Below are 21,680 nucleotides of genomic sequence, written 5' to 3' on the forward strand. Positions count from 1 at the left end.
TGACAGGGACTGACAGATCGGAGTGTTCAGCATAGCTGAACATCCGATCTGTCCTTCTGTCACTCAGTCACCTCCCCCCCCCACACGTTAGTAAGCACCAGGCCTACATTAACCCCTCCCTCTCCAATAAAGTTAACCCCTTCACTGCCAGTGTCATTTTTACAGTAACAGTGCATATTTATAGCACTGATTACTGCAGTAATGTCACTGGTACCCCCAAAAGTGTCAAAAATGTCAGTCAAGGGTCCGATCTGTCCGCTGCAATGTCGCAGTCCCGCAAAAAAAAAAAATCGCAGATCGCCGCCATTACACGTTAAAAAGAAAAACACCAAAAATGACAGAAATCTTTCCCTTTGTTAGTAAACGCAATAACTTTTGCGCAAACCAATCAAAATACGCTTATTGCAATTTTTTTTTTACCAAACATAGGTAGCAGAAAACAAATTGGCCAAAAATTTAAAAAAAAATTGATTTTTACATTTTTTTTGGGGGGGGGGGGGATTTCATATAAAAAAATGTTAAAAATATTGTTATTTTTTCAAAATAAACGCTCTTTTTTTGTTTATAGCGCAAAAAGTAAAAATCGCACAGGTGATCAAATACCACCAAAAGAAAGCTCTGTTTGTGGGAAAAAAAGGACGCAAATTTTGTTTGGGTACGGCGTCGCACGGCCGCGCAATTGTCAGTTAAAGTCGCATAGTGCCGAATCGCAAAAAGTGGCCTGGACAGAAGACAGCAAAATCCTCCGGTGGTAAAGTGGTTAAGGTTTTCTTTTAGCATGGACAAATGTTTTTCTTGGGAAAGGATATAAGTGTTGTTTCTCCATACTCTGCTATTGGTACAGGGTTGTCCTATTTTGATTTCCATTGTTATAGGGGCATGATCAGACCAAGAGATATTGTGTATCTGAGCATTGATTATATTCTGCAATAATAATTTGTCTGTAATAAAATCGTCTATTCTGGAATAAGATTTGTGAACATGGGAGTAATATGTGTAATCCCTTTCGGTGGAGTGAAGGCACCTCCAGGGATCATACATACCCTCATTAGAGAAAATACTGTTTAGGCCAATTCTTTTAGTGTGTTCTTGCTTGGAGGTGTCCATAAGGGGGTCCAATGGTGCATTAAGATCTCCACATATAATAAGGTGTCCCTTCTGTATTTTCCGTGCCTTCGATATTACTTTCTTTATGAACTGATGAGGGTTTTTGTTGGGGGTATAGATATTGAAGGCCCCTTGACATCATCTAGGGCAGGGGTCTGCAACCTTTAAGACATAAAGAGCCACTTGGACCCGTTTCCGAAGGAAAAATAAAAACTGGGAGCCGCAAAACCTACAAAAACCTACCGGGGGGTTGAAAACAGGGGCGTAATTAGAAATCACAGGGCCCCATAGCAAAATTTGCTATGCCCAATGATCATACCCCAATGCAGAGACCAGCATACATGCCCCTTTCAATGTAGTGACCAGCGTACATGCCCCCTTACAATGTAGTGACCAGCGTACATGCCCCTTACAATGTAGTGACCAGCGTACATGCCCCTTACAATGCAGTGACCAGCATACATGCCCCTTTCAATGTAGTGACCAGCATACATGCCCCCTTACAATGTAGTGACCAGCGTACATGCCCCTTTCAATGCAGTGACCAGCATACATGCCCCTTTCAATGTAGTGACCAGCATACATGCCCCTTACAATGTAGTGACCAGCGTACATGCCCCCTTACAATGTAGTGACCAGCGTACATGCCCCTTACAATGTAGTGACCAGCATACATGCCCCCTTACAATGTAGTGACCAGCGTACATGCCCCTTACAATGTAGTGACCAGCGTACATGCCCCTTTCAATGTAGTGACCAGCGTACATGCCCCCTTACAATGTAGTGACCAGCGTACATGCCCCTTACAATGTAGTGACCAGCGTACATGCCCCCTTACAATGTAGTGACCAGCGTACATGCCCCTTACAATGTAGTGACCAGCGTACATGCCCCTTACAATGTAGTGACCAGCATACATGCCCCCTTACAATGTAGTGACCAGCGTACATGCCCCTTACAATGTAGTGACCAGCGTACATGCCCCTTACAATGTAGTGACCAGCGTACATGCCCCTTACAATGTAGTGACCAGCGTACATGCCCCTTTCAATGTAGTGACCAGCGTACATGCCCCCTTACAATGTAGTGACCAGCATACATGCCCCTTTCAATGCAGTGACCAACATACATGCCCTCTTTCAATGCAGAGACCAGCGTGCGTGTGTGCCCCCTTCAAAGCAGTGTGTGGCCCGAGGCATCACTTCACTTGCCTCACACTGGTGCTTGGCGTGCTGCTGCTGCTGACGTCTTCTTCGTCCTGCATGCGCGCCGCTGCCCTCCTCTCCGACAGCGGGCGGGAAGGTGACATCGGGACGGTCGGGACGGTGCGTGACTAACGCACGCACTGCCCCCCACGCGACGTCACAGCCAGGACAGCGCCACAGTGGGGAGTGTCGGGGCGCACAGTGCGCCTCCTCCCCTCGCTGTCATCCGCCACGGAAAATGTTCAAAAGAGCCGCATGCGGCTCCGGAGCCGCGGGTTGCAGACCTATGATCTAGGGAAAGGGAGCCTTGACTGCTGGAAGCTTGGCAGCTATGTGGCCGTCGTGATAAATGGGGAGTTTAGGTGGATTTGACAGGATTGGCCATTAAGACACGAGGTGATGAGGTGGAGCCTGAACTCTAGAAAAGGGGCTAAGCAAGGGCACGTGCCACGACTCTGAGGAGTTTCTGATGTCACAAGAGTTGCCCAACCAACCGCCCGTTGAGAAGTTGTCACAGCTTTATTGGCGGTTTTACCTTGCCAGCGATGAATATTCTTTTATAAGTCATGCCCTCAAGTTTAAGTCTGGGATCAGTTTAATGCCTGTCTCGCACTGATGGTGGACACAGGCCTATTAGACTATCTATGTTTGTTTTGATGCTCACGGTATAGACCATGACTGGCATCGTTATGTGGTAATTTAATATTGTTACAGTTGATAAGTTCAATAAAGCTGTGGCCTTACCCTAAGTCCCGGTTCACACTGAGGCGACCTGTGAGGCGACCTGGTCGCCTCACAGGTCGCCGTAGGTCGCCTCCCATAGGGAAGCTGTGGACCCGTTCTAATAGGAGCGTCACAAGTCGCTCCGACTTAGAAAAAGGGTCCGGAGCTTCTTTGGGGCGACCAGGAGGCGACCGCCATAGACTTCAATGTTATGAAGTCCGTGGCGGCCGCTCCGAGGTCGCGGTGCGAAGTAGCGTCGCCCCTATGTGAACGGGGCCTTATTCCAACTTAAACAAGTCTGTGTGTCTTTTCTGGGGGGCGAGGTCTTGTGTTGGTAATACCTGGTCAGAATATGCCTAAGCTTATCAGCAGTCATGACTAAAGTATATTCTGAGTTTTCAATAGTTCCTACTAGTATGATGAATCTTCCTTGAGAGTCAGTTTTAATTTCCAGAGGATGAAAGGACACAGAGTCTTTTATTGCTAAGATAACTCCTTTCTTTTTCTTGGCGTTGTTGGAGACAAAGATATGCGGAAACTTGTGATGAGAGGGTTTTGATGCTTTGTTTGCTGCAAAGTGAGATTCTTGTATGCAGACAATGTCACTGTCATGTTTTAAAATATCATTCCATAGAGCTTTACGCTTATACGGGCTGTTGAGACCTCTTGCGTTAATTGACATTAAATTAAGGCCCGTTAGATTGGTAAGGTTTTTTGATGGAGACTAGCATTAGTAGATGTTTTGAAAAGGAAAGTGATATACAGGCATACCCCACTTTTAAGTACACAATGGGACCAGAGCATGTATGTAAAACGAAAATGTACTTAAAGTGAAGCAATCCCTTTTTTCACTTCTCAATGCATGTAAGCACACTACTAGCTCTATAGGAAATCTTGGTCAGCTTGACATGGCACTGCTCCCGAACCATAAGTGACAAGGACACCAAACTTGGGGAGCATGTTATGGGGAACCAGGATTATGACATGGTAGATTACCTAGGCAAGCTGGTCGACCACAAAATAGGATCTGTTGTAGTCCTTGGTCCCCTCTCGATGCTCCTTAAATTTAGTATCCCTGTCACTTATGGCTTGGGAGTAGTGCCATGACAAGCTGACCAAGATTTCCCATAGACGCCAATGTTAAAAATCGGGAGTGTACGTAAAGTGAGCGTACGTAAAACGGGGTATGCCTGTATGGAGATCTTCATTGTTGGATCCTGTTCAATCCAGTAGGTGGCAGTGTTGTACCCTGTAATTTTCTGAAAGAAGTTTAGAACTTAAACTCCAGCCCCCATCGGTGTAGAAAAGTAAAAAGGAGATGTAATTTAACTCCTGTGTACATTAAGACTGTACTGGTTGTTGGGGTTAATGAAAGGTTAGAAACGAACTGAGAACAAGGAAAAAAAAAAAAAGAAAACTCCCCGACATGGGGTTCCCTGAGTGATTCAATACCTGAGGGCGGATAATATCCTATTTTTCCTGCGTGTGACCATAAGTATATATGGTGAATGGGAAAGATTTTCCTTTTATAGGTGAAATATTTTATAAAATATTTTACATTTCAAAGTGTTCCATTCATTCTTTGGAGCAGTGTATGTTGGTCGAGCATTTCAAAGTTTAAAAGAGATCTGACATGGATCAATGATACAACCTTACCCAACCAAACATCACTAAGTAATAATGCCATTGAAATGATGACTGTTATGGTTGGGAACATGACGTTATATTGAGGAATGGAGATGGACCTTTCATATGGTGTATAGTATCTCCTCCTCATTTGTTGGGAACATGACGTTATATTGAGGAATGGAGATGGACCTTTCATATGGTGTACAGTATCTCCTCCTCATTTGTTGGGAACATGACGTTATATTGAGGAATGGAGATGGACCTTTCATATGGTGTACAGTATCTCCTCCTCATTTGTTGGGAACATGACGTTATATTGAGGAATGGAGATGGACCTTTCATATGGTGTACAGTATCTCCTCCTCATTTGTTGGGAACATGACGCTATATTGAGGAATGGAGATGGACCTTTCATATGGTGTACAGTATCTCCTCCTCATTTGTTGGGAACATGGCATTATATCGAGGAATGGAGATGGACCTTTCATATGGTGTACAGTATCTTCTCCTCATTTGTGGGGAACATGACGTTATATTGAGGAATGGAGATGGACCTTTCATATGGTGTACAGTATCTTCTCCTCATTTGTGGGGAACATGACGTTATATAGAGGAATGGAGATGGACCTTTCATATGGTGTACAGTATCTCCTCCTCATTTGTTGGGAACATGACATTATATTGAGGAATGGAGATGGACCTTTCATATGGTGTACAGTACAGGTGTCAAACACAAGGCCCCCCAGGCCATTTCATGTGGCCCTCACACCTCTCCTGCAGCTGCGGCACCCCCCCCCCCTGTTTCTGCCCCCACCTTGTCTCAGCAGTCGGCAGCAGAGAGGACAGAACTCCTTTGCCAGATCCTGTGCTTCTCTGTGCTGCTGCAGAAAGGCTCGTCTTTGCCCACCCCCCTTCTCAGCAGTCTGCAGCAGAGAGGAGGGCAGAACAACTCCTGCAGATCCTGCACCTCTCTTTGCAGCCACAACACCACCTTGTCTCTGCCTCCCCTGGTCTCAGCATTCGGCAGACTCTGTAAGCTGACTCCAGCCCTCTTCTGGTCCTCCTCCAGACCCTGCAGTTCTTCCCAGATTCATCCTCATTTTCTTCCTGGCAGCAGCACAAGGTAAGGGGTGCATTGTGATGTAAGGAAGGGTGGGTGACTCTTGGTGATGGGGGGCTCTTGACATCTCATGTAAGGATGTAAGAGAGCGTGCGGTGCTCTGGACATCTAATCTTACAGTTATAACAGGCCCTTTGAGAGCAACCATAATGCTGATGCGGCCCGCGATGAAATTGAGTTTGACACCCCTAGTGTACAGTATATCCTCCTCATTTGTTGGGAACATGAAGTTATATTGAGGAATGGAGATGGACCTTTCATATGGAGTACAGTATCTCCTCCTCATTTGTTGGGAACATGACGTTATATTGAGGAATAGAGATGGACCTTTCATATGGTGTACAGTATCTCCTCCTCATTTGTTGGGAACATGACGTTATATTGAGGAATGGAGATGGACCTTTCATATGGTGTACAGTATCTCCTCCTCATTTGTTGGGAACATGACGTTATATTGAGGAATGGAGATGTGGGAAGGTAAAAAAAAAAAAGTATTTTTCAGGAGTCATTTATGTTGGTCGAGCATTTTAAAGTTTCAAAGAGATCTGTGGTGGAACTGGGTGCAATCACAACACCAAACTATGACAACTAACCAGATCAATGATACCACCCAACCAAACATCACTAAGTAAGCTTTAACCCATTCTTGTATAATTACCCGAGCTGATATCTGGAGACGTTTCTTCCTCTTTATCTGCGTCCATCATCCCAACCTCCTCTGTAAAATGCTGATCACCCCTCACATACGTCTTTTCCTTTATAACATCAATTTGTACATTTATCAGATCTTCATCCTAAACCAACAAAATGGCAGAAATAATATTAAATACAAAAAAATAATAATAGAAGAATGATATCTCTTACGGCTTGGGATCACTCTCCTACATTCTCATCTACCTGATGATGGTGGGGGATAGTGTGATCTTCCTGTGTGGAATCCCGGGAATACAGAGGACGGGGACATCTCTCTGGTGGATTTCCGGAACTGGATGACTCCACCATGGTGTCCTGGTACTGCTTTCCATGTCGTTTTCGACACTCTGCCTCCTCCGTTACAAAATCCTCATTATTCTCCTCTTTTATCTCTTCTTTAATGTTGGCCTGTTCGGAATCTCGGGAATACGGAGGACGGGGACATCTCTCTGGTAGGTTTCTGTAACTGGATGACTCCACCATGGTGTCCTGGTACTGCTTTCCATGTGGTTTTCTAAACTCTGCCTCCTCCACTACAAAATCCTCATTATTCTCCTCTTTTATCTCTTCTTTAATGTTGACCTGTGCGGAATCTCGGGAATACAGAGGACGGGGACATCTCTCTGGTGGGTTCCCATTACTGGATCCATCTGTAGGAAACACACACACTGACTGAATACATTGTTTCTATGTGTTTATCAGATGATGGGGGGATCTAGGTGCTCCCTCCGTACTGCTCTCTCCTTTACAATAAAGTCTCCTCTTACCCGGTGATGTGAGGGGCGGCTGATTCTCCATCATGACGTCCTTGTAGAGATCCTTGTGTCCTTCTAAGAATCTTCTGAGAATCCTCCTCACCTCTCCAGTCAGGTCTGTGTTTTACTAATAGAAATAAGAGTGATGTCATGTGACAAGATGGGGGGTGAGGAATGGGGAACAGCAGTGTTAGATGGGGGGTGAGGAGTGGGGGACAGCAGTGTTAGATGGGGGGTGAGGAGTGAGGGACAGCAGTGTTAGATGAGGGGGGGGGCATGGGGACAGCGGTATTAGATGAGGGTGAGAAATAATGGACAGTGGTGTTAGATGGGGGTTGAGGGATGGGGGACAGCAATGATAGATAGGGGGTGTGGAATGGGGACAGCGGTGTTGGATGGGGGGGGGTGAGGAATGGGGGACAGCGGTGTTAGATTGGGGTGAGGAATGGGGGACAGCGGTGTTAGAGAGGGGGGTGAGGAGTGGGGGACAGCGGTGTTAGAGAGGGGGTGAGGAGCAGGGGATAGCGGTGTTAGATGCGGGGTGAGGAGCGGGGGATAGCGGTGTTAGATAGGGGGGGTGAGGAGTGGGGGACAGTGGTGTTAGATGGGGAGTGAGGAGTGGGGGACAGTGGTGTTAGATGGGGGGTGAGGAGCGGGGGACAGCGGTATTAGATGGGGGCAGGTAACCGTGTCTGGTGTCTTCTGACACAGATACAGATCTGGGGGCCCAGTTGGTGTTCAGGCAGATGACGGGATTCATGTTAGTTGGGGGGGGGGTTCTGCTGAATATTTCCAGAAGGGAGTGTGCAAGTCACCATGAGCTCTGCTTTTCACCCAGATAAATTGTGGATACCTCAGGTCTGTCTGGTGTTAGATGAGGGGGGTGGGGGACAGGGGTGTTAGATGAGGGTGAGGAATAATGAACAGCGGTGTTAGATGGGGGTGAGGAATGGGGCACAGCAGTTTTAGATGGGGGGGGGGGGTGAGGAATGGGGGACAGCGGTGTCAGATGGAGGTTGAGGGATGGGGCACAGCAGTATTAGAATTAGATTGGGGGGGTGAGGAGTGTGGGACAGCAGTGTTAGATGGGGGTGAGAAATGGGGGACAGCGGTCTTAGATGCGGGGTGAGGAATGGGGGACAGCAGTGTTAGATGGAGGTTGAGGGATGGGGGACAGCGGTGTTAGATGGAGCTTCAGGGATGGGGTGAGGAGTGGGGGACAGCGGTGTTGGATGGACGTTGAGGGATGGGGGACAGCGGTGTTAGATGGAGGTTGAGGGATGGTGGACAGTGGTCTTAGATGCGGGGTGAGGAATTGGGGACAGCAGTGTTAGATGGGAGTGAGGAATTGGGGACAGCAGTGTTAGATGGGAGTGAGGAATTGGGGACAGCAGTGTTAGATGGGAGTGAGGGATGGGGGACAGCGGTGTTAGATGGCAGTGAGGGATGGGGGACAGCGGTGTTAGATGGAGGTTGAGGGATGGTGGACAGTGGTCTTAGATGCGGGGTGAGGAGTGGGGGACAGCAGTGTTAGATAGGGGGGTGAAGAGTGGAGGACAGCGGTGTTAGATGGGGGTTGAGGAATGGGGGACAGCAGTCTTAGATGGGGGAGTGAGGAATGGGGGACAGCAGTCTTAGATGGGGGGGAGTGAGGAATGGGGGACAGCGGTGTTATGGTGCTTTTCCACTGCATGGTATGGCTCGGTTTGGCACTTTTCCACTGCATTGTACCGCATGGTACATGTTAGAACGGTTTGGTGCGTTTTGTTACAGCGGCGCTTATCCACTACATGGTACGGCTCTGTACGGCTCGCTTAAACAGTACCACCTTGGTTGGGGTTCCAAGCGGGCCATACCTATACCATATCCCACAATCCTTTGCATGCAGCCTTGATTGTTTGTCATTACTAGCCACTGATTGGTCAGAGAATCGTTGTAATCCCACCTACTTACTACTTTAGTGGAAAAGCAAACCGAGCCGAGTAGAGCCTATACAGTGCTGAAAGGTGCCGACTCGTACCAGGCAGTGGAAAAGCAAACTGAGCCAAGCTGGGCCAAGCCGTGCCGAGTGGAGCCGAGCCGGTACTTGCAGTGGAAAAGTGCCATTAGATGGGGGGTGAAGAATGGGGGACAGCAGTGTTAGATGGGGGGGTGAGGAGTGGGGGACAGCGGTGTTAGATGGGGGGTGAGGAGCGGGTGAACAGCATTGTTAGATGGGGGGGAGGAGCGGGGGACAGCGGTGTTAGATGGGGGGGTGAGGAGTGGGGGACAGCGGTGTTAGATGGGGGGGGTGAGGAGTGGGGGACAGTGGTGTTAGATGGGGGGTGAGGAGCGGGTGAACAGCATTGTTAGATGGGGGGGAGGAGCGGGGGACAGCGGTGTTAGATGGGGGGGGTGAGGAGCGGGGGACAGCGGTGTTAGATGGGGGACGAGGAGTGGGAGATAGCGGTGTTAGATGGGGGGTGAGGAGTGGGAGATAGCGGTGTTAGATGGGGGGTGAGGAGTGGGGGACAGTGGTGTTAGATAGGGGGTGAGGAGTGGGGGACAGCGGTGTTAGATGGGGGGGTGAGGAGTGGGGGACAGCGGTGTTAGATGGGGGGGGTGAGGAGTGGGGGACAGTGGTGTTAGATGGGGGGTGAGGAGCGGGTGAACAGCATTGTTAGATGGGGGGGAGGAGCGGGGGACAGCGGTGTTAGATGGGGGGGGTGAGGAGCGGGGGACAGCGGTGTTAGATGGGGGACGAGGAGTGGGAGATAGCGGTGTTAGATGGGGGGTGAGGAGTGGGGGACAGTGGTGTTAGATAGGGGGTGAGGAGTGGGGGACAGCGGTGTTAGATGGGGGGGTGAGGAGTGGGGGACAGCGGTGTTAGATGGGGGGGAGTGGGGGACAGCGGTGTTAGCTGGGGGGTGAGGAGCGGGGGACATTGGTGTTAGATGGGGGGTGAGGAACGGGGGACAGCGGTGTTATATGGGGGGTGAGGAGTGAGGACAGTGGTGTTAGATGGAGGCAGGTAGCCGTGTCTGGTGTCTTCTGACACATGCAGAGTATAGATGGCACAGACACGGTGGGGTTCCCGGTCATCCAGTATATACAGATCTGGGGGCCCAGTTGGTGTTGGGGCAGAGAACGGGATTAATGTTAGGGGTGGGGTGGGGGGGGGGGGTTTTGCTGAATATTACCGGAAGGGAGTGTGCAAGTCACCATGAGCTCTGCTTCTCCCCCAGATAAATTGTGGATACCTCGGATCTGTCTGGTGGGGGCGCTGCAGGAGAAAGTTTTGCTGTTGCGAAGCGCGCTGTGCTTCTATACTTTTATTTTTTTCCCCAGGGGACCAGAAACCGATCCTCAGTGTTATGTGTTCCTCTGTTTCTGTCCCCCCAGCGGCAAAAAGAAGGGAGGACATTGTCTTTAGGTAACTTAAGATTATGAATAGAAAATAAGATCTTATTACCTCCTCTGCTGCCACTTCCAGCTACGTCTCCTCTCTTCTTCCTCCCGACTCACAGCTCATTCGGGTACTTTCCATTTATACCTGACATCACTTCCTGTCTGTAACTACATCACTTCCTGTCTGTTCCTCATATCGCTTCTTGTCTTGCGTTCCTCCTGAGATACACTATATTACCAAAAGTATTGGGACGCCTGCCTTTACACGCACATGAACTACAATGGCATCCCAGTCTTAGTCCGTAGGGTTCAATATTGAGTTGGCCCCCCCTTTACAGCTTTAACAGATTCAACTCTTCTGATGTGGCAGCAGCTAAAATGGCTACGCTTTTACAAAATGGTTTAGGTTGGAAAGTCCCTAGAGATTTCATCATCTGCACATGACTAGCTCACCACCCCACCCCCTCCCCCTCTTCCTTCTTGCAGACAGTGTGCAACGGCAGCTTGTATCAAGATGAGTCCATATTTGGCAACATTTAAAAAAAATTTCCAGGGACACTTTGGAGCACAGCTATCAATTACCACACCCACTTCCCTGAAGCTCCACCCACTTTGCATAATTAATCTTGCCTCCTTATCAGATTATAGAGAGTCTACTCCAATATAGAGAGAATTACAGGAAATTAAAAAGGGAATTTCAAACTTAAAGCGGAGTTCCGGGCACAAAAACTATATTTTTTTTTTGTGCCCGTCCGCTAGTTCTGCATCACCTGAAAAAGGAATTGGATAGTTAGGTTTTTTTAAAACTCACCTTGTAATTGAAGATCGTAAATACTCACCTCAGGATACTTCCTCCCTCATCGCCGCAGCTCCGCTGTCACTTCCTGTCTCGCGATGATTCCTGGGAGCTGAACGTCATCGCTCCCAGGAATCAATGCGACGGCACCGGCCCCGCTCGTCACTTCCGGGCGACGCCGCATTCCCCTGCTAAACAGCTTCTGGGCATGCCCAGAAGCTGTTTAGGAATGCGGTGCCGCACCGGAAGTGACGAGAGGGGCCGGTGCGGCGCATTCTGGGAGAAGAAGACGCGGAAGAAGACGCAGAAGAGGACCGTGCCGGCTTCAGCTGCCCACAAGAGAGATGGAAACGCTGTGGAAGAAATTTTATAAGTAAGTATTTCTTCTAAAAGGTAAGTGCGAACCGGGACAGATCAGAGGCTAGCCATTGTGGAATGTACTAGCCCTGGCTGTCCCGGGGGTATGTTTGTTAAAAAATGACTTCTGTGCCCGGAACTCACTTTAAGGCCACAGTAGCAGAGTTGGAATAAGTCTCCCATTCAGCTGCACTACTTCTGCGTAACATTTATGGGCAGCCTGATTAACAGGCGCTTCCAGGGACAATATAAATTACCTGGGACAGGCTCCGATTTGCAGGGACTGTCCCAGGAAAAAAGGGACAGTTGGCAAGGTTGAGGTCAGGTTCAGCTCCATCCCAAACTTACTCATCCATGTCTTTATGGACCTTGCTTTGTGCACTGGTGCGCAGTCATGTTGGCACAGGAAGGGGCCATCCCCAAACTGTTCCCAAAATGTTGGGAGCATGAAATTGTCCAAACTGACTTGGTATGCTGACGCCTTCAGAGTTCCCTTCACTGGAACTAAGGGGCCAAACCCAACAACTGAGAAACAATCCCACACCATAATCACCCATCCACCAAATGATTTGGACCAGTACACAAAGCAAGGTCCATAAAGACATGGATGAACGAGTTTGGGGTGGAGAAGCTTGACTGACCTCAACCCCATAGAATACCTTTGGGGTAAATTAGAGTGGAGACTGCAAGCCAGGCCTTTTCGTCCAACATCAATAGCTGACCTCAGAAATGCGCTTCTGGAAGAACGGTCAAACATTCCCATAGACACACAATTTGTGGACAGCCTTCCCAGAAGAGTTGAGGCTGTTATAGCTGCAAAGGATGGGCCAACTCAATATTGAACCCTACGGACTAAGACTGGGATGTCATTAAAGTTCATGTGCGTGTAAAGGCAGGTGTATTTTTGGTAATATATTGTATCTCAGGAGGAACACAAGACAAGAAGTGATATGAGATACAGACAGGAAGTGATGTCAGGTATAATAGAAAGTTCCCGAGTGAGCGGTGAGTCGGGAGGATGTATAGAGGAGACGTAGCTGGAAGTGGCAGCAGAGGAGGTAATAAGATCTTATTTTATATTTATAATCTTTAGTTACCTAAAGAAAATGTCCTCCTTCCTTTTTGCCCCTGGGGGAACAGAAACAGAGGAACACATAACACTGAGGATCTGTTTCTGGTCCCCCGATGAAAATAAAAAGCATGGACGCACAGCGCACTTCCCAATAGCAAAACTTTCTCCAGCTCTCCTGCAGCGCCCCCACCAGACAAATCCAAGGCATCTGGGTAAGAAGCAGAGGTCATGGTGACTTGGACACTCCCTTCCGGAAATATTCAGCAGCACCCCCCCCCCCCCCCCCCAACTAACATGAATCCCATGCTCTGCCTGAACACCAACTGGGCCCCCAGATCTGTATATACTGGATGATCGGGAACCCCACCATGTTTGTGCCATCTATACTCTGCATGTGTCAGAAGATACCAGACAGGACTACCTGCCCCATCTAACACCACTGTCCACCATTCCTCACACCCTATCTATCACTGCTGTCCCTGTTCCTCCCCCCATTTAACACCACTGTCCCCCATTCCTCACCCCCATCTAACATCGCTGTCCCCCACTCCTCACCCCCATCTAACACCGCTGTCCCCCATTCCTCACCCCCCATCTAACACTGCTATCCCCCACTCCTCACCCCCCATCTAACACCGCTGTCCCCCATTCCTCACCCCCCATCTAACACTGCTATCCCCCACTCCTCACCCCCCATCTAACACCGCTGTCCCCCATTCCTCACCCCCCCCATCTAACACTGCTGTCCCCCAATCCTCACCCCCCAACTAACACCGCTGTGCCCCATTCCTCACCAGCATCTAACACCGCTGTGCCCCATTCCTCACCAGCATCTAACACCGCTGTGCCCCATTCCTCACCAGCATCTAACACCGCTGTGCCCCATTCCTCACCCCCCATCTAACACCCTTGACCCCCATTCCTCACCCCATCTAACACCGCTGTGCCCCATTCCTCACCCCCCATCTAACACCGCTGTGCCCCATTCCTCACCCTCCATCTAACACCCTTGACCCCCATTCCTCACCCCCATCTAACACCCCTGTTCCCCATTCCTCACCCCCCACCTAACACCGCTGTCCACTATTCCTCTCCCTCATCTAACGCTGCTGTCCCCCATTCCTCACTCCACATCTAACACCCCTGTCCCCCAATCCTAACCCCCCATCGAACACCGCTGTGCCCCATTCCTCACCAGCATCTAACACCGATGTGCCCCATTCCTCACCCCCCCATCTAACACCGCTGTCCCCCAATCTTCACCCCATCTAACACTGCTGTTCCTCACCCACCCTCTAACACTGCTGTCCCCCATTCCTCCCTCACCCCCCCCCCCCCCATCTAACACTGCTGTCCCCCCCTCCCTATTCCCTTATTCAACATTGCAGATCTCCACTCCTCACACCCCCTATTGGATGCTTCTGCCCCACTCTTCACCCAGACCCAATGCTGCCACCTTGCTTTCTCTCGCTTGTCACATGATATCGCTCTTATCTCTATTAATAAAACACAGACCTGACCGGAGAGGTGAGGAGGATATTGGGAGATAGAATAGATAGAATGGAATTAGTAAATGTGTCAAATGTATTAATAATCATACAAAGTACATTAGTTGAACCAATAAAAAGCCAGCTACTTCAATAAATCAAATTTGCATGATAGACCATGTATTGTCATGATTGCTCGCTTGTTGCCCCGTGTATTGTCATAGCTCTTTGTCTGTTGCTCCATGTATTATGGTAAATGCCCACTTGTTGCCCCATGTATTATCATCAATATCCACCTGTTGCCTAATGTATTGTCATGATTTTCCATCTGTTGCCCCATCTAATATCATTTTCACCAGCCTGTTGTCCCATGTATTGTCATGAATGTCCACCTGTTACCTCATGTATTGTAATGATTATAGACTTTTTGCCCCATGTATTATCATAAATGCTCACCTGTTGCCTCATGTATTGTCATGATTGACCATTTGTTGCCCCATGTAGTTGCACAATGGACCATGTATTGTCACAATTGCTCTCTTATTGCCCTTTGTATTGTAATGATTGCCCACTTGTTGCCTTGTGTATTGCCTCCTCTAATGTCATGATTGTCCATCTATTGCCCCATGTAGTCTGATGATTGCCCACTTGTTGCTTCGTGTATTATCATCAATATCCATCTGTTGTCTCATGTATTGTCATGATTTTCCATCTGTTGCTCCATGTATTGTGATGATTGCCCACTCGTTGCCCACCTGTATTATCATCAATGCCCACCTGTTGCCTCAGGGTAGGTCTAAAAAACTTAGATGTACATATATACTACATATATATATATATATATATATATATATATATATATATATATATATATATACGCATGTAGGTGTTCTTCGTAAGAGCCTGGTTCATTTTTCACATGTGCAGACAATTAAAATTCTTGATTGTAACACCGGTAGTTACTCTGTGGTATATTTTTACATTCTTGGATAACTTATTGATGCACTTAATACTTTAACTCATTGCTGATCTAATTATATCAAATATCTTTAATAACAGACATTTCTGTGCTACTTCCCCTGAAGAAGAAATTAACAACAGATTTCGAAACATGTCGGGATCACCATATTCCGAATCACTGTGTACTGGCTTACTGTATGCCGATTAGTGAATTTGGTAAATGTGTCACGGCACAGATGACTGAACTCTGTCTGTTTTGTATATTTATCTGTATTTTTAAACAGGCTTGGTTCCCAGTGTCCAGCCACAAAAAAAGATACAAAAACACAGTTCCACGCAGGAGAAAAAAAAAATTCATATAGTGGTTATCCGCTGATTGAGCTTCCGGCATCACAACATATCAATAACAATATGCCAATCACACTAGGACATTAATTAAGCATAGGGGCGACATTGGGGTTTTATGTGAGATGGAGAGTCGAGAAGAGGCACCACATTGACAGCCATTGGAGGCCCTTTCTAAAGCCCTAAACTTTATGGCAACCTGTCTATGACATTAGTCCTCCAAACTCTATCTCACTGAGCTAAGGCCAGAAGAGTTCCAGGAGTTCTTCTCTGTCCACAGTTCCCAAAAAAGGAGACATCCACCACATCTTCAATCTTAAGGCCCTAAATGTCCACAGCTGGGCCCAGGAGGCCCTAAATGTCCTCAGTTGGGCCCCAGAGTTCCGCATGCAAGCCACCAAGTCATAGCCTCTCTTTTTATCAGTGAGACTTTTTCCTTTGACTGCCCAAAGTACATGCACTGTTGCAGGGAGGCCGTTCTTCACAGAATCGCGTACCTGTACGTCATCTGCATTTCTGGGTCAGGGGCCAGATCAGTTTCAGGAGTTCTACTCTGATCACAGTTCCCAAACCAAAAGGGGACATCCACCACATCTTCAATATTAAGGCCATAAATGTCCTCAGCTGGACACAAGAGTTCTGCATACAATCCACCAGGTCATAGTCTCTCTCTTTATTAGGGAGACATTTTTTTTTACTGCCCCACGTACATGTTCTGTGGCAGGGTCGGCCGTTCTACACAGAATCACGTACAGTAGCTGCATGTCATCTGCATTTCTGGGTCTGGGGCCAGAACAGTTTCAGGAATTCTACTCTGCCCACAGTTCCAAAAACAAAAGGAGACATCCACCACATCTTCAATCTTATGGCCCTAAATGTCCTCAGCTGGGCCCAGGAGTTCTGCATGTAATCCACCAGGTCATAGCCTCTCTCTTTATCAGGGAGACTTTTTTCTTTGACCGCCCCACGTACATGTACTGCGGTAGGGCGGCCGTTCTACACAGAATCACATACCTGTACGTCATCTGCATTTCCGGGTCTGGGGCACGTATGTGTGCCACCAGCACCCAGCTCCTGGTGGATTCAGCGGGAGCCAATCAGCGGGTCCAGTGGCTCCCGGCAAACGTTCCAGAGAGAGGCAATACAGTGGTCTGCCGATAAAAACAAAACAGATTGTTGTTCTGTTAATGGAGAAAGAAGATACTGGCGCACAGAGTTTGTATACAGTATTTCAAAAAAGTAAGTACACCCCCTCACATTTTTGTAAATATTGTATTATACCTTTTCATGTGACAACACTGAAGAAATTACACTTTGCTACAAAGTAAAGTAGTGAGTGTACAGCTTTTATAACAGTGTAAATTTGCCTTCCCCGCAAAATAGCGCAACACACAGCCATTAATGTCTAAACCACTGTCAACAAAAGTGAGTACACCCCTAAGTGAAAATGTTCAAATTGGGCCCATTTGGCCATTTTCCCTCCCCGGTGTCATGTGACTTGTTAGTGTTGCAAGGTCTTAGGTGTGAATGGGGAGCAGGTGTGTTAAATTTGGTGTTATCGCTCTCACTCTCTCATACTGGTCATTGGAAGTTCAACATGGCACCTCATGGCAAAGAACTCTCTGAGGATCTGTAAATAAAGAATTGTTGCTCTACATAAAGATGGCCTAGGCTATAAGATGATTGCCAAGGCCCTGAAACTGAGCTGCAGCATGGTGACCAAGACCATACAGTGGTTTAACAGGACAGGTTCCACTCAAAACAGGCCTCGCCATGGTCCACTAAAGAAGTTGAGTGCATGAGTGCTGCCAGCGCTGGGGAGCTACAGTTCATTGAGGGAACCATGAATGCCAACATGTACTGTGACATACCGAAGCAGAGCATGATCCCCTCCCTTCGGAGACTGGACTGCAGGGTAGTATTCCAACATGATAATGACCCCAAACACAGATCTGCAAGACGATCACTGATCAAAGGATTTTTTCCTGTCAGTTGTCTGACCAAGGACGGTTTCCAAGCCTGGCCCGAACAGGTGGTCCACTGTAAGAGGAATCCTTTACAGTTTAGCCTTGTACCCGCTATCACCCTGCCAAGTCTTAAGCTCCAATGCTGGTCGCAAGATGCGGGAGGACCGGCCGTACCTCCGCAGTGCTCCTCCGAGTGACGAAGAGCAGACCCCTGCAACCTCGGACCACCCTGAGGAGAAGCTAGGGTGACGCCAAGCAGCCCAGCAGGTATTTCGGGCTCCCCACAATGACCCTTAGCTGCGGATAAGGAGAGACCTTAGCCTCCCCGTGACAGGAAACAGCCTCAGACTCTCCCGGCTGGTAAGCCCAGGTTCCTGGCGATGTCTCCCCACCAAAGGAAACACCGGAACTGAAGGGCACCGGCTGACAAGGGATTTAAATCTGCATGGTTTTGGAGGTGTTTCCTGAGAAGGGAGGAGCCAAGGTCTCTCAAAGGTGGCTGTCCTGAAAGACGAGGGGGAAAAGGATAACATCTGAATGATGCCTGCAGCTGTACCCATCATCCAGATATCTCCACTCAAAGTCCAGGACGTCATATGACGGCCTTGAGCGGGAAGTAGTTAAAGCTTGACACGTTAGGTATCAATTTACTCGGCATAACATCATCTTTTACATTATACAAAAAACATTTAGGGTTAGGGTATTGTGTTTTAGTTTTTTTAAATAATTTAAGTGTATTTTTTCCCCCCAAAAAATTGCATTCAAAACTACTGCGCATATACAGTGTGACATAAAAAATTGCAACGCTCGCCATTTTTTTCTCTGGGGTCTCTGCTTAAATTTTTATTTTTATATTTGGGTGTTCCAAGTAGTTGTAGCCCCCTCGTAGGTAGGTGCTAGGAAAAAGCATTTATGTGGCCCTGCCTGCTTATCAGGGGGGGGGGGGCCTGATCATTCAGCTAGGCTGTCACGTGTTTCCAGGTGTGTCTGTTGAGTTTGGGGAGTCTCCCCACTGTATCCAATTAGGGCTCTTGTTGGACAGTGGAGGAAACCTGGCTAATAGCACACCAGGGCTTATATCTGTCTCAGTGGACGGTACCTGCCGCAATGCACCCTGGGATGGGGTATAAGTCTGAGGGGAGCACATGACAGAGTGTCTTTGGCAGGAAGCAGAGTCCCAGGAGGAGGCTGACGGCTGTCACTCCTCCTGTCAGAGGAAGCAAGTGTGTCCTGGGCGGTTGACCTAGAGGATGAAGGTTGAGCTGGGCTGCAGAGAGGGATCCAAAGTGCTGTGGACCGAGTGGAGCTGCTGGGCAGAGGTTTCCAGGAAAAAACAGTGTTGTGAGTACTCAAAACTGCCCAAGGGTCTGCCTAGGAGAGGGGACCACTTTAGAAGGTCAGAGATATCCAGGAGCCAGCTAACCAGTAGAGAAGGCTTAGAAAGGGGGTGCCAGTGTCTAATCCCTGAAGCTAAGAGAGTGAAAGAGGGCGCCGGTGCGGGCCCTGAAGTGTTCAGCAGTGCAGCAGTTATACAAGTAGCTACCTCAGCAAGGAGTGCTTAAGGGTGCTTAAGGAGGACTTCTTTATTCAAGAAAGCAGTCAAAAGTCAGTTCAGCATTAACAGGCAGCAGGCCAGCGTTAACTAGCGTTGACCGGCATCCAGCCAGTGTTGAGTCAGCACAAATCTGCATTTTTCAGTTGTCCCTAGCAATTTGTGCATAGTTGAGTTAAAGGAGTATCCCACTCATCCCTTCTCCCATCCAAGTTCCTAAATAAATAGAAAAACCCAAAGATACTGGACTGGTTCTTGTCTCAGTGCTCGCACTTGGAGAACATGCTTAAATGTGCTGTTGTCACTAGCGGTAACCCAGGGGGATCCACATCCAGCAAAATCCAGCTGGGAATTGTGCTACATAGTTTTCTAGCAAAAAATACTAATACTGTTCGAAAGAAGATGAAGGGAGAACACCCTGAAGGCCAGTCCTGAAAAGTTACCTTTTAGAGCAAATAACCAAAACATCACCGAGAGAACTCAACTGTTTTGCTGCAAGGAACAAATACGCCTACAATTACCGTAAGTACGCTAAGTGCAAAAATCCCAATATGGTCCACAAGGTGGAGAACCTGACTTTTCTCAGATGGAACGCACAGACAGGAAGTGATGTGAGGTAAAGACAGGAAGTGATCTAAGATACTGACAGGAAGTGATGTCAGATATAAATAGGAATTTCGGAGGTGAGTTGGGAGGAAGTAGAGAGGAGACGTAGCTGGAAGTGGCAGCAAAGGAGGTAATAAGATATTATTTTCTATATATAATCTTTAATTACATAAAGAAAATGTTCTCCTTCCATTTTAATGCCTGGGGGGAACAGAAACAGAGGAACGCATAACACTGAGAATCAGATTGCAGTCCCCCGGTGATATCACATAAGTAGGATGTGCAGCAAAACTTCCCCCAGCCCTCCTGTAGCTCCCTCACCAGGCAGAGCCGAGGTACTCATAATCTATCTGGGGAAGAGGCAGAGCTCGGGGTGACCCCGACACTCACCTCTGGAAATATTCAGCAGCTTTCCTCCCTCATCACTACTAACATTAATCCCATCCTCTGCCCCAACACCAACTGGGCCCCCAGATCTGTATATACTGGATGACCGGGAACCCCACCGTGTCTGTGCCATCTATACTCTGCATGTGTCAGAAGACACCAGACATGGCTACCTGCCCCCATCTAACACCGCTGTCCCCCACTCCTCACCCCCATCTAACACCGCTATCTCCTAATCCTCACCCCCTATCTAACATCGCTATCTCCCACTCCTCGTCCCCCATCTAACACCACTGTCCCCCGCTCCTCATCCCCCAGCTAACACCGCTGTCCCCCACTCCTCACCCCCTATCTAACACCGCTGTCCCCCACTCCTCACCCCCATCTAACACCGCTATCTCCCACTCCTTACCCCCCATCTAACACCGCTATCTCCCACTCCTCGTCCCCCATCTAACACCGCTGTTCCCCGCTCCTCACCCCCCATCTAAAACCGCTGTCCCCCACTCCTCACCCCCCCATCTATCCCCGCTGTCCCCCACTCCTCAACCTCCATCTAACACTGCTGTCCCCCACTCCTTATCCCCCCATCTAACACTGCTATCTCCCGCTCCTCACCCCCCATCTAACACCACTGTTCCTCCGCTCCTCACCCCCATCTAACACTGCTGTCCCTCGCTCCTCACCCCCCATGTAACACTGCTGTCTCCCACTCCTCACCTCCCATCTAACTCCACTATCCCCTGCTCCTCACCCCCCATCTAACACCGCTGTCTACTGCTCCTCACCCCCCATCTAACACCACTGTTCCCCCGCTCCTCACCCCCCATCTAACACCGCTGTCCCCGCTCCTCACCCCCCATCTAACACCGCTGTCCCCACTCCTCACCCCCATCTAACACTGTTATTCACCTCTCCTCACCCTGTTCTCACACTGCTCACCTTTATTCCACAACCCCCACTGACACGGTTGTTCCCCACTCCTCATTCCCTTATTTATCATTGCAGATCTCCACTCCTCACACCCCATATTCGATGCTTCTGTTCCTCACTCTTCAACCAGACCAAATGTTGCCACCTTGCATTTTCTCGCTTGTCACATGACATCACTCTTATCTCTATTAATAAAACACAGACCTGACTGGAGAGGTAAGGAGGATTCTCAGAAGATTCTTAGAAGAACACAAGGATCTCTACAAGGACGTCATGATGGAGAATCAGCCGCCCCTCGCATCACCGGGTAAGAGGAGACTTTATTGTAAAGGAGAGAGCAGTACGGAGGATCCACCTAGATCCCCCATCATCTGATAAACACATAGAAACAATGTATTCAGTCAGTGTGTGTGTTTCCTACAGATGGATCCAGTAATGGGAACCCACCAGAGAGATGTCCCCGTCCTCTGTATTCCCAGGATTCCACACAGGAAGGTCACACCATCCCTCACCATCATCAGGTAGGTGAAGATGGAAGTCGTGATCCTAAAAGTGATCTGACTGTAGGAAAATATATTCCACTTTTAGGTATAAGGTTG

The 21,680-nt window shown here is 48.4% G+C and overlaps 3 protein-coding genes across 3 annotated transcripts in view; 2 read left to right on the plus strand and 1 right to left on the minus strand.

The window, feature by feature from the left end:
- The window catches only part of LOC309564430 (uncharacterized protein), a gene marked incomplete at its 5' end in the record, with an annotated part of 504,148 nt that overhangs the window by 85,828 nt on the left and 396,640 nt on the right, over window positions 1–21,680 (plus strand). The window lies entirely within an intron of this gene.
- The window catches only part of LOC309563902 (uncharacterized protein), a gene marked incomplete at its 3' end in the record, with an annotated part of 281,290 nt that overhangs the window by 7,235 nt on the left and 252,375 nt on the right, over window positions 1–21,680 (minus strand).
- LOC309562808 (uncharacterized protein) overlaps window positions 21,371–21,680 on the plus strand; it is a 400,807-nt gene continuing 400,497 nt past the window's right edge. Inside the window, exon 1 of the mRNA XM_082267116.1 lies at window positions 21,371–21,388. The gene's annotated coding sequence lies outside the window, so the exon portion shown is untranslated. The remainder of the gene's footprint in view (window positions 21,389–21,680) is intronic.

This window comes from Pelophylax lessonae, assembly GCF_965119305.1.
Source record: "Pelophylax lessonae genome assembly, chromosome: 9".
Classification (NCBI taxonomy): Eukaryota; Metazoa; Chordata; class Amphibia; order Anura; family Ranidae; genus Pelophylax; species Pelophylax lessonae.